Source organism: Rhodamnia argentea, chromosome 4 (genome assembly GCF_020921035.1).
Source record: "Rhodamnia argentea isolate NSW1041297 chromosome 4, ASM2092103v1, whole genome shotgun sequence".
Taxonomy (NCBI): domain Eukaryota; kingdom Viridiplantae; phylum Streptophyta; class Magnoliopsida; order Myrtales; family Myrtaceae; genus Rhodamnia; species Rhodamnia argentea.
In genome coordinates, this window is record NC_063153.1 from 1735543 (window position 1) to 1745885 (window position 10343).

The window sequence follows — 10343 nt, forward strand, 5'->3', positions numbered from 1 at the left end:
CTCACTCTATCTCTCTCAACTACCATCACCCACATCTCAAGGCTCTACATCAACGGCGTCGCTCGGGTATATATACATATGGGTGGTTTGGCTAAACAGAGGAGCTCGTGGTGGTTCCATCAATTTCCTGAAAAATAAAGGAATAAGCAAGCGATCCAGTAAATGAAATTACTAGGCCTAAAGCAAGAATATTAGCTTTATACTCAACAAAGCTATCATGTGATCTATTATAAATATGAACATGAATTTGCGTAGGGTCTACCACCTAAATTTTGTTCAAATGCCATGAACATATCATTAATGCAACTCACATCAAACGGTCATTCCTGGCTAGCCAATTTTCATGCCTATCCGGGCCATTAATATTTGATTATCCGGGCCATAGTTAGTAAGTTGTATCCCTAGAAATGCTCACTTGTGGGTTCAACGTCATCAAAAGGTGAACGTATCATATAATCACATTCACGAGAACAACGACTCAATATACCCACAATATGAACCCTTGAGACTTTAAGGGAACATTTGCCTATTCAAGACATAATTGCTTATCCGGGCCATACGTCGTTCCTCCGATGATCTGCATAAACACATTCTTGTAGGTGCATGCATCAAATCATTTTAATGCAAGAAAATATCGTTGTTGCTTGATGCAATAACATTCGTGTTGCACACGAAATGCAAACAATTCATATCAATCTAATACAATACTTCATTTAAGTAACAAACGAACATTACCGTATTACATCTAATAATCCCATTTACCTGTTGCTCGAACTACGATGTCCTACGTTGTGCAGCAAGAAGACAATGTGGCACGAGGCGGCACAAGGTGGTGGCAACAATACGCGACAATTCAATGGGGTGAAAAGGAGAGAGGTTGGCGTGCCGAAGGGGAGACAGAGAGAGTAGGCATGTGAGAAAGAGAGTAGAAAGGGTGGCGTGAGCTGAGAAGAGGTGAGCTACTAACCTTGAAAATGGTACTTTGATTTATAAATACCTTTCTTGGAAATCGTGCTCTCAATATATCTTTCTCATAAACCGTGCAAAAATTTAGAAATATCTTTCTCGAAAATTGTGTAAATATCTTTCTCGAAAATCATACAAAGATTTATAGTATCTTTCTTGAAAATCCTGCAAATATCTTTCTCTAAAAGCGTGCAAATATCTTTCTCGAAAATAGTGAAGAGTTTTCATGTGTCTTAAAGAACAAGTTAAGAGAAATTCTTCTGTTTATTTATTTCTAACGTGGAAAAATACGGGATGTCACAACTCTTCTCCCCTTAAGAAATTTCATCCTTAAAATTTGAACGTACCTAGGTTACCAAATATGTGTGGGTTCTTCTTCTTCATTATATCCTCACTTTACCAAGTAGCCTCTTCCACGCCATGCGGTTGCCATAGAACTTTGAGTAAAGGAATTGTCATATGCTTTAGTACTCATTCCCTTCAATCTAAAATTTGCACTACTTTCGTCTATGTCAATTGTCTCAAAATTCAATACATGAGTTGGATCGGGTTCATACTTTTTTAGAATAGATACGTGGAATACGTCGTAGATTTTGAAAAGTTTCGTTGGTAAGGCCAAGCGATAAGCTAGGTTTCCTATCCTCTCTAGGATTTGAAAGGGCCCTATGAATCTCGGGTTCAACTTTCCTCTCTGGCCAAAGCATGACACGGCTACGATAGGGAAAATCTTGAGGAATACATGATCGCCTATGCTGAACTCTAATGGTTTCCTTCTTCAATCAGCATAGCTTTTCTACCGACTCTGAGCCATCTTAAGTTGATCTCATATTATTGCTACCGCATCGGTTGTTATTTGAACTAGTTCGGGTCCATTTAATTGCCTCTTGCCAACTTCGTTCCAACAAATTGGAGTTCGACAGGCTCTTCCATACAATGCTTCTCATTCCGATACTTTGCTGATAACTATTATTGTAGGCAAATTCCATGTGATGCAAATGTTTATCCCAATTGCTTTTGAAATCGATAGAACATGCTCGCAACATATCTTCCAAGATATGAAGGTCCTTTCTGACCGATGATCGATTTGTGGGTGATATGCCGTCTTGTATTGTAGCTTTGTTCCCAATGCCTCTTGCAGACTCCACCAGAAAGCGGATCTAAACCTCGAACCTAGATCAGAAGGGATCAATATAGGAGCTCCATGTAATCGCACTATAGATTGAACGTATAGCTCTGCATATTTCTCCATTGAAATCGGTCCAAACAAGCAAAAGTGGGCAAACTTGGTAAGACGATCAACAATTACCCAAACGAAGTTGTGATCTCGTTGAGTCATTGGCGGTCCTTGAATGAAGTCCGTGGTCACATGCTCCCACTTCCATTCTGGAATTCCTAACGGTTCTAGTGTTCCGTTAGGCTTACAATGTTGAGCTTTGACTTGTTGGCACATCAAGTATTTTGCAGCATGTTTAAAAATATTCATTTTCATTCTGTTCCACCAATACTATTGTCGAAGATTCTGGTACATCTTTGTGTTTCTTGGGTGGATGCTGTAATTATTCCAATGGGTTTCCGATAAAATTTCTTCCTTCAATTTTTCATTGTTAGGACCCTTGAAACGCCCACGGAACTTCAAGGCTCCATCACTAGATACTTGGAAGTCTGGTTTCTCTCCATTTAGAGCTTCTTCTCGAAATCTGGCTATCTCGGGGTCATCTTATTGTCTTGCCTTAATCCTTTGTATTATTTCTGGGTCAATTCGAAGGGTGGCGATCAGGCTGGAAAGTTGCCCTACTTCGAACTTAAATTTTGTATCTCAAATTTTCTCCGGGAGGGTCCACTCTTTGACCATCATGTGTGCAGTGGCCGACTTCTGACTAAGAGCATCTATGACTCTGTTTGCTTTTCTTGAGCCATATAGTATCTCGTAGTCATAATATTTTAATAATTCCATTCAACGTCGTTGTTTCATATTCAACTCCCTTTGGCGGAATAGGTACTTTAAGCTTTGATGGTCGGTGTAGATCTCGAACTTCTCTTCATATAGATAATGTCTCCAAATTTTCAAGGCAAAGATAATAGTTGCAAGTTCTAGGTCATGAGTCGGATAGTTCAACTCATATGATTTTAGTCGTTTGGAGGCGTAAGTGACTACTTTGCCATGCTGCATTAGAACAGTCCTTTACGGGATGCATCACTATAAATAGCGAAGCCTCCCAATCCTTCTAGTGTAGTTAGGACGGGTGTAGTTGTTAGCCTCTGTTTAAGTTCTTGAAAGCTTTGCTCACATTTGTTAGTCCATTTAAGCTTGACATCTTTTTTGTTAAATTTGTGTATCCAACCATACCCAAGAAACTTCCAACTTCTATTACTGTCATTGGTCTTGGCCGGTTAGGCTACGTATGGTAACGTTTCTGTTCCCGGAACAACTTTTAGAACATAAATATTTTTTTCTGTTTTTGTTCCCAACAACGATTTTTGGGAACAAAAACGCGTTTGGTAACTGCAAAAAAAATATATTCCCAGAATAAAAAAGAACAGAAACACGTTTGGTAAGCGCACTACAAAAAAATTGCTCCTAATTTTTTTCATTTAAGGGGACTATATATATTAAAATTAAAATGTCTTTATCTTTTTAACTTACTAAATCAAATTCAATCGCATTTGTTCAATTTACTAAATCAAATTAGACCAATATATGTAATTTATGCACGATTTATCAAATGATGATATGGACGAGATCAACTAAAAAAAAAAAACTGAAAGAGAATACGAATTGGAATTAGACAATGAGAACATCAAATATGTTTTCTATAAGATAGGAAAAATTACAATTATGAGTTACACGTAAATGTTCCCAAGTAGTTAAAAAATGATTACCTTTAAACGGGGAACCTAGAAAAATATTAATTACACTTTGAGTGAAACCGGGGACTAAAATGAAAAATATTTGTGCATTAGGTCATTTTAGTCCAATTGTGCAATTTTTCCAAACATGAGGACTGAAATGAGATGCAATGTATCAAAATCTCATGATGACTCTAAAAGTAAAAATTTTGGCTAAAATGATTTAAAATGAAATCTTTTAGTCAATTTAGGATTATGTTCAATGAAGAGGCATGTGGTCCCAAACTGAATTTTTTTAAATTTAAGAGACGAAAATGAAAAGGGAATTAAAATAAGAATATGGACTATTTTTGCACATTTTTCTGACCACATTTTTCCTTATTTTCGGCTATTTTTATAATTAAAATAAATCTGCAAAATGTCAAATATTACAAAAATATTTTTTGTTCAAAATTGGTTGCTAAGGCTAGGCCAAAGCTTCCAAGGTTGTTTTGTAATTTTTATGAATTTTTTCATATTTTTAATTAATTTTTTAAAATAAAATGATCAAGAATCAAGTGTCAACATCATGCAAGAACAAAAGAGAAAAAAGTGTGTTCTAAAACAAAATTGTTCCCAATTGTTTCTAAAAAAATGTTCCAAATGTGTTCCCAAAAAGTGTTTCAGGAACACAGAAACAAGTTTTTCTTGTTTCTTGTTTCTATTCCAAAAGTGTCTGTTTCTCAAAAGTGTTCCCGGAACACTTTGGAAACACTTTTTTACCATACGCATTTCTATTCCCAAAGTGTTCTTAGAACACTTTAGGAACAAAACACTTTTTCTCGAAACGTTACCATATGGACCCTTAGTTACCGCTTCCACCTTCGTTGGATTTACCGATATCCCTCCATGTGCCACAATGTGGCCTAAGAATACCACGCGATTTAGCCAAAATTCATATTTGTTGAATTTGGCATATAACTTATGTTCTCAAAGTGTTTGTAATACCATTCTCGGATGTTATTCATGGTCATTGGGTTTTTGAGTATACCAAGATGTCGTCGATGAAAACTATAATAAAATGCTCCAATAGCTTCAGCACTCGATTCATTAAATCCATGAAGGCTGCAGGGGCATCAATAAGACCAAAAGGCATTACTAGGAACTTATAATGACCATATCGAGTTCGGAAAGTGGTCTTTGGAATATCCTCGTGTCTGATTCTTAGTTAATGATAACCAAACCCCAAATCTATCTTGGATAACACCGACGCTCCTTGTAATTGATCGAACAAGTCGTCGATTACGGGTAATGGGTACTTATTCTTAATAGTTACCCGATTTTCTGAAACGTTACCATATGGACCCTTAGTTACCGCTTCCACCTTCGTTGGATTTACCGATATCCCTCCATGTGCCACAATGTGGCCTAAGAATACCACGCGATTTAGCCAAAATTCATATTTGTTGAATTTGGCATATAACTTATGTTCTCAAAGTGTTTGTAATACCATTCTCGGATGTTATTCATGGTCATTGGGTTTTTGAGTATACCAAGATGTCGTCGATGAAAACTATAATAAAATGCTCCAATAGCTTCAGCACTCGATTCATTAAATCCATGAAGGCTGCAGGGGCATCAATAAGACCAAAAGGCATTACTAGGAACTTATAATGACCATATCGAGTTCGGAAAGTGGTCTTTGGAATATCCTCGTGTCTGATTCTTAGTTAATGATAACCAAACCCCAAATCTATCTTGGATAACACCGACGCTCCTTGTAATTGATCGAACAAGTCGTCGATTTCGGGTAATGGGTACTTATTCTTAATAGTTACCCGATTCAATTGCTGATAGTTAATACAAAGACTCAATGCCATCTTTCTTCTTCACGAATATAAGTGCTCCCCAAGGTGATGCCCTTGGTCGGATAAAACTCTTATCGAGTAATTCTTGTCACCGAACCTTTAATTCTTTAAGCCCCATTAGAGACAAACAGTAGGGAGCGCTGGAAATAGGTTGTGTCCCTAGAGCTAGCTCAATAACGAACTATATTTCTCGCTCCCGAAGCAACCTTGGTAACTCTTTTAGAAGACATCTGGAAACTCTCATACAATAGAGATATCTTCCAATTTTAACTCTTCACTAGACTTGTCTACTACGGTTGCTAAATATCCTTGACACATCCCCAAGAAGTTGGCATGCTTCTAGTGCCGTACAAGAGGTATTGAAGGCTTTCTCATAACAGATTACCTTGGCTCGTTGCACACTAAGCCAATCCATACCTAGAATAACGTCATAATCATACATAGCTAATACAAAAAGTCCGCCACTTGTTCTCTCCCGATGATGATAACTCTACACCCCTTACATATTAGTGTAGATAGAAGGACTTTTCCTAAGAGAGAGTAGAAACACTAAGGAGTGTTTCAAGCGGTTTAGTTGTAATCTAGCTAGTCATGCGAATTGTTCAGACTTGAATGAATGTGCGGCACCGGTATCAAATAAGACATGGGCACTCTTATCGTGTACTAAGATTGCACTTGATAAGGTCTTAATAGCCTCTACCCCTTCTTGGTTATCACATACAATCGACCTTGAGCTGGTGTCCACCCCGATTCAGACGTTCATCTGGTGCAAGTAGTGGGACTCACAGAGGGCAGTCCCGTGCCATGTGGTCCTACTGACCACATCTAAAGCGAGCTCCAGTCCGAGTTCTGCATGGCACATTACCATGCTGTCTACCACAAATTCGGCATGTCTCATTTTGCACAAACTCTATTGTTATCTTTAACGAAATGGATCCGACAGAATGGTGTAGATCAACATTAGCTCCACTGAGAAAATACCAGCATGGCGGTCAAGAAAGAAGGTTGTTTTCAAAAATTTACACATGCACATCGACCATAGAAGCTCATGTCTGCTAGTCTCCCGACAAGAACCATAACATGAATATAATCTCCAGGAAGAAAGTTGTAGTAATCCATGGATGCACAAAAGAGGCAGCTACCAATATAAGCAGATGCGGATGCTTTAAAGCTAGATTACTTAATATATAAAAAAATAATAATAAAAGAGAGAGAGAGAGAGAGAGAGAGAGAGAGAGAGAGCACAGCACCTTTATTGGGTAAATGTCCAAATGATCAAAGTAGGACTGTTGAGATAAGAGATGATCCAAAAGAAGCGCCAATTCTCATTAGTGTCTCCCCATCTATGTTCAAACCAACTGGCTGTACAAACACAGTGATGTCAGACTGCACTATAAGCCGAACAAAATACTCCAGGAAGTAAACATATAAATGATTGTTGAATTATTCAAATACTGTTGTAAGACATAAAGGTAAAATGTTCTCTGAGTGGAAAGTAATGTAGCTGTGAGAAAATATAACCTCCAGCAGAATGGATGAATATCTGACTTGTTTAACGTTTGAAGTGGAGGAGCTTAGGACAAGGACATCTTTCAGCATGCAGTGCTGTGTCATCATACTCTGCGTGATGTCTTCTAAGAATTGCTGCAAAGAATGTTCCTGACCACTTTGGTTCCATATCTACTGACTGCGTTGACAAGGAAAGGAATTAACTGACTCTGTCTACAGCCTGGTGGATATTATCATACCAAGGGAAAAAACACGGATGAAAATGTTATATTACCTGTACAGTGGTCCGGAAATACCTATGAAGATTAGTAGACTCAGCATCCAAGCTAATAATCACAAGTCCTGAATTAAGAACAGATGTAAAAACAGATGTTCCACCCTCCATCTCCATCCTCCAATTATACAAAACAACAAATAACCACACTAAGATATGGTAAAACACTTCTGGAGGAAAAAAAAGTTGTGGCAACAGCTCTAATAGCTCATTCAAAATATTTAGTAACCACACTTTAAGTGCGTTATAGAAGCTTTTATGTATATGTAGGGTCTTTATGGCAATAATAGTACTGATCTAAATTTGGAAACGCTCAAGAAAAACACTGAAAACATGGTTCATTGATCTGTCTTCACAGTGGTTACTTTGAGACTGACCATCCCATTTGCAAGAGAATGCTCAAACAGAAGTTATTTAAGCGAAGAGAATCAAAGTTAAGCATATCCCATTCATCATGCATGTCTCTGCATTGGTGCAATTTCCGTCACGTCCATTATGCAACACACAAGCTAATCAAAATAAATGCAACTGAGTTGCCCCTAATATTTATATACAGGGCACACAGTACTTGGGTCTGATAACTTTAATCTATGCCACTTTAGCTAGTTTACCCCTTTTGGACTGCTTCCCCACCAGAAAATTATATCCTCCTGAAGAAGGCTTGAAATATTCTTCATCGGTATTGATGAGAATCAAGTAGCATATCTAGATAAACAATGACAGATGGAGTTAAAATGAAGTACCGATGTGAAGCCTGGAAGCTTCATCAAACCGTGGGATGGATCAAAGAAGACGTCAAGTGATGATGAAGCCATATCATCAAAAATTGATGCAAAACCAGGTGGAAGTAGTGGGTGTGCTTTTGCTTTGCAGAAAGGCCGCATGGCGTACCTGCACAATCTTTCTTAATCTACAACTGGGGAACTGTCAAGAATAAATGTAAGGGGCGTGATGGGGCTCACCATGTACAATGCTGTGCACATCCAATGCACAATTCATGTATGGTAATCAAGGCATGAGTAACCACGACACCATTAAGCTCTACAACCACATTTTTCATGGGAGTAACCTACATCGTACATAAAAGGATAAAAGTTAAGAAGATATAACCCACCAAAACACTTTATATGTGTTGCGTAAAAGAAAGACTATACGAAGAATAGTCCTCTCACCTTTATCACACTGGGTATTAGAGATCATAAAGTCTCCCGACCAGAACCATAACATGCATATGAATCTCCAGGAAGAAAGTTGTAGTAATCTATGGATGCACAAAAGAGGCAGCTTCCAACTTAAGCAGATGCGGATGATATAAAACTAGATTACTTAATTTAAAAAATGAAAGTAAAAATAAAAAAAAAAGTACCTTATTGAGAGTAGTACTGTTGAGAAGCACTTTTGCTGTATAGTCGCTCCTACAAGCCAAACGAAATACTCCACGAAATAAATATATAAATGATCTTTGAATTATTCAAGTACTGTTGTAAATTAGAAAACGTAAAGGTAAAATGTTCTCTGAGTGGAAAGTAATGTAGCTGTGAGAAAATATAACCTGCAGCAGAATGTATGAGTATCTGACTTTAGCATGCAGTCAGCTGTGTCATCATACTCTGCGTGATATCTTCTAAGAATTGTTGCAAAGGATGTTCCTGACCACTTTGGTTCCGTATCACTTGGCTGCGTTGACAACGAAAGGGATTAGCTGACTCTGTCTACAGCCTGGTGGATATTCTCATACCAAGGGACAAAACACTGATGAGAACGTTATATTACCTGTACAGTGGTCTGGAAATACCTATGAAGATCAGTAGACACAGCATCCAAGCTAATATTCACAAGTCTCAAATTAAGAACAGATGTTCCACCCTCATCTCCATCCTTCAAATATATAAAACATCAAATAAGCATACTAAGATACAGTAAAACATTTCTGGAGGAAAAAAAGTTGAGGCAATAGCTCTAATAGCTCTGTCAAAATACGTCGTAACCACACTTTAAGTGCATTATAGAACCTTTTTATCTATATGTAGGGACTTTATGGCAATAATACTACTGATTTAATTTTGACACCCTCAAGAAAAACACTGAAAAGATGGTTCATCGATCTATCTTCACGGTGGCTACTTCGAGACTGACCATCCCATTTGCATGAGAACACTCGAACAGAAGTTATTTAAAGCGAAGAGAACCAGAGTTAAGTATATCCCATTCATCATGCATGTCAATGCATCGGTGCAAATTTCTGTCATGTCTATTATAATAACTAGACAAGGACAAACACGACACTTCCAGTACGCGGGGACGCATAAATCACCAATTCCAAATCATTACTTGAGGTCAACGAAGAACCAGGTCAACGGAGATAAAATAGTAATCGAACAACAAAGGCAGTGCCAAAGTAGGTCTTACCAAAAGTTGCAAATTACACAGCGACCAAGCTTTTTTCTTAACGAAGTAGGTAAACTAGTGCAGTTCTCCAAAGACTTAAGAATATGAAACACAAGCAATCTACGCATGCAAATTACCTTGGCAGTTTTTCAAGCGCTCAACTCTTCTAGACCATCATAATTGAAGAACTTGTTTTGAACCATTGCACCCTACTGGAACTGTAATCTTACAATTCTCTCTCAAATCACCAATTAATTTCAGTTGTGCCACTTTGGCGGGAGCTGAAATTTAATCAAGTTAAAAGCATTAGAAATGGATCCAACAGAATGGTGTAGATCAACATTAGCTCCACTGAGGAAATACCAGCATGGCAGTCAAGAAAGAAGGTTGTTTCCAAAAAATTACACATGCACATCGACCAGCTACGAAGGTAATACTTAGAAGCTTATGTCTGCTAGTCTGACTAGAGATAGGCACTTCCCATATAAGAGGAGGGCACCTCCAAACACAGC

General features: G+C 37.9%; 1 long non-coding RNA gene across 1 annotated transcript; it reads right to left on the reverse strand.

Annotated features, from left to right (window-relative positions):
• Positions 1–6974: 6974 nt before the first annotated feature.
• On the reverse strand, positions 6975–9299 carry LOC115753847. The gene is made up of 3 exons (XR_004016912.2): positions 9217–9299; positions 7182–7347; positions 6975–7022 (listed from the first exon to the last, which is right to left on the reverse strand). It is a non-coding gene; the product is annotated as an uncharacterized LOC115753847 (long non-coding RNA).
• Positions 9300–10343: the final 1044 nt, after the last annotated feature.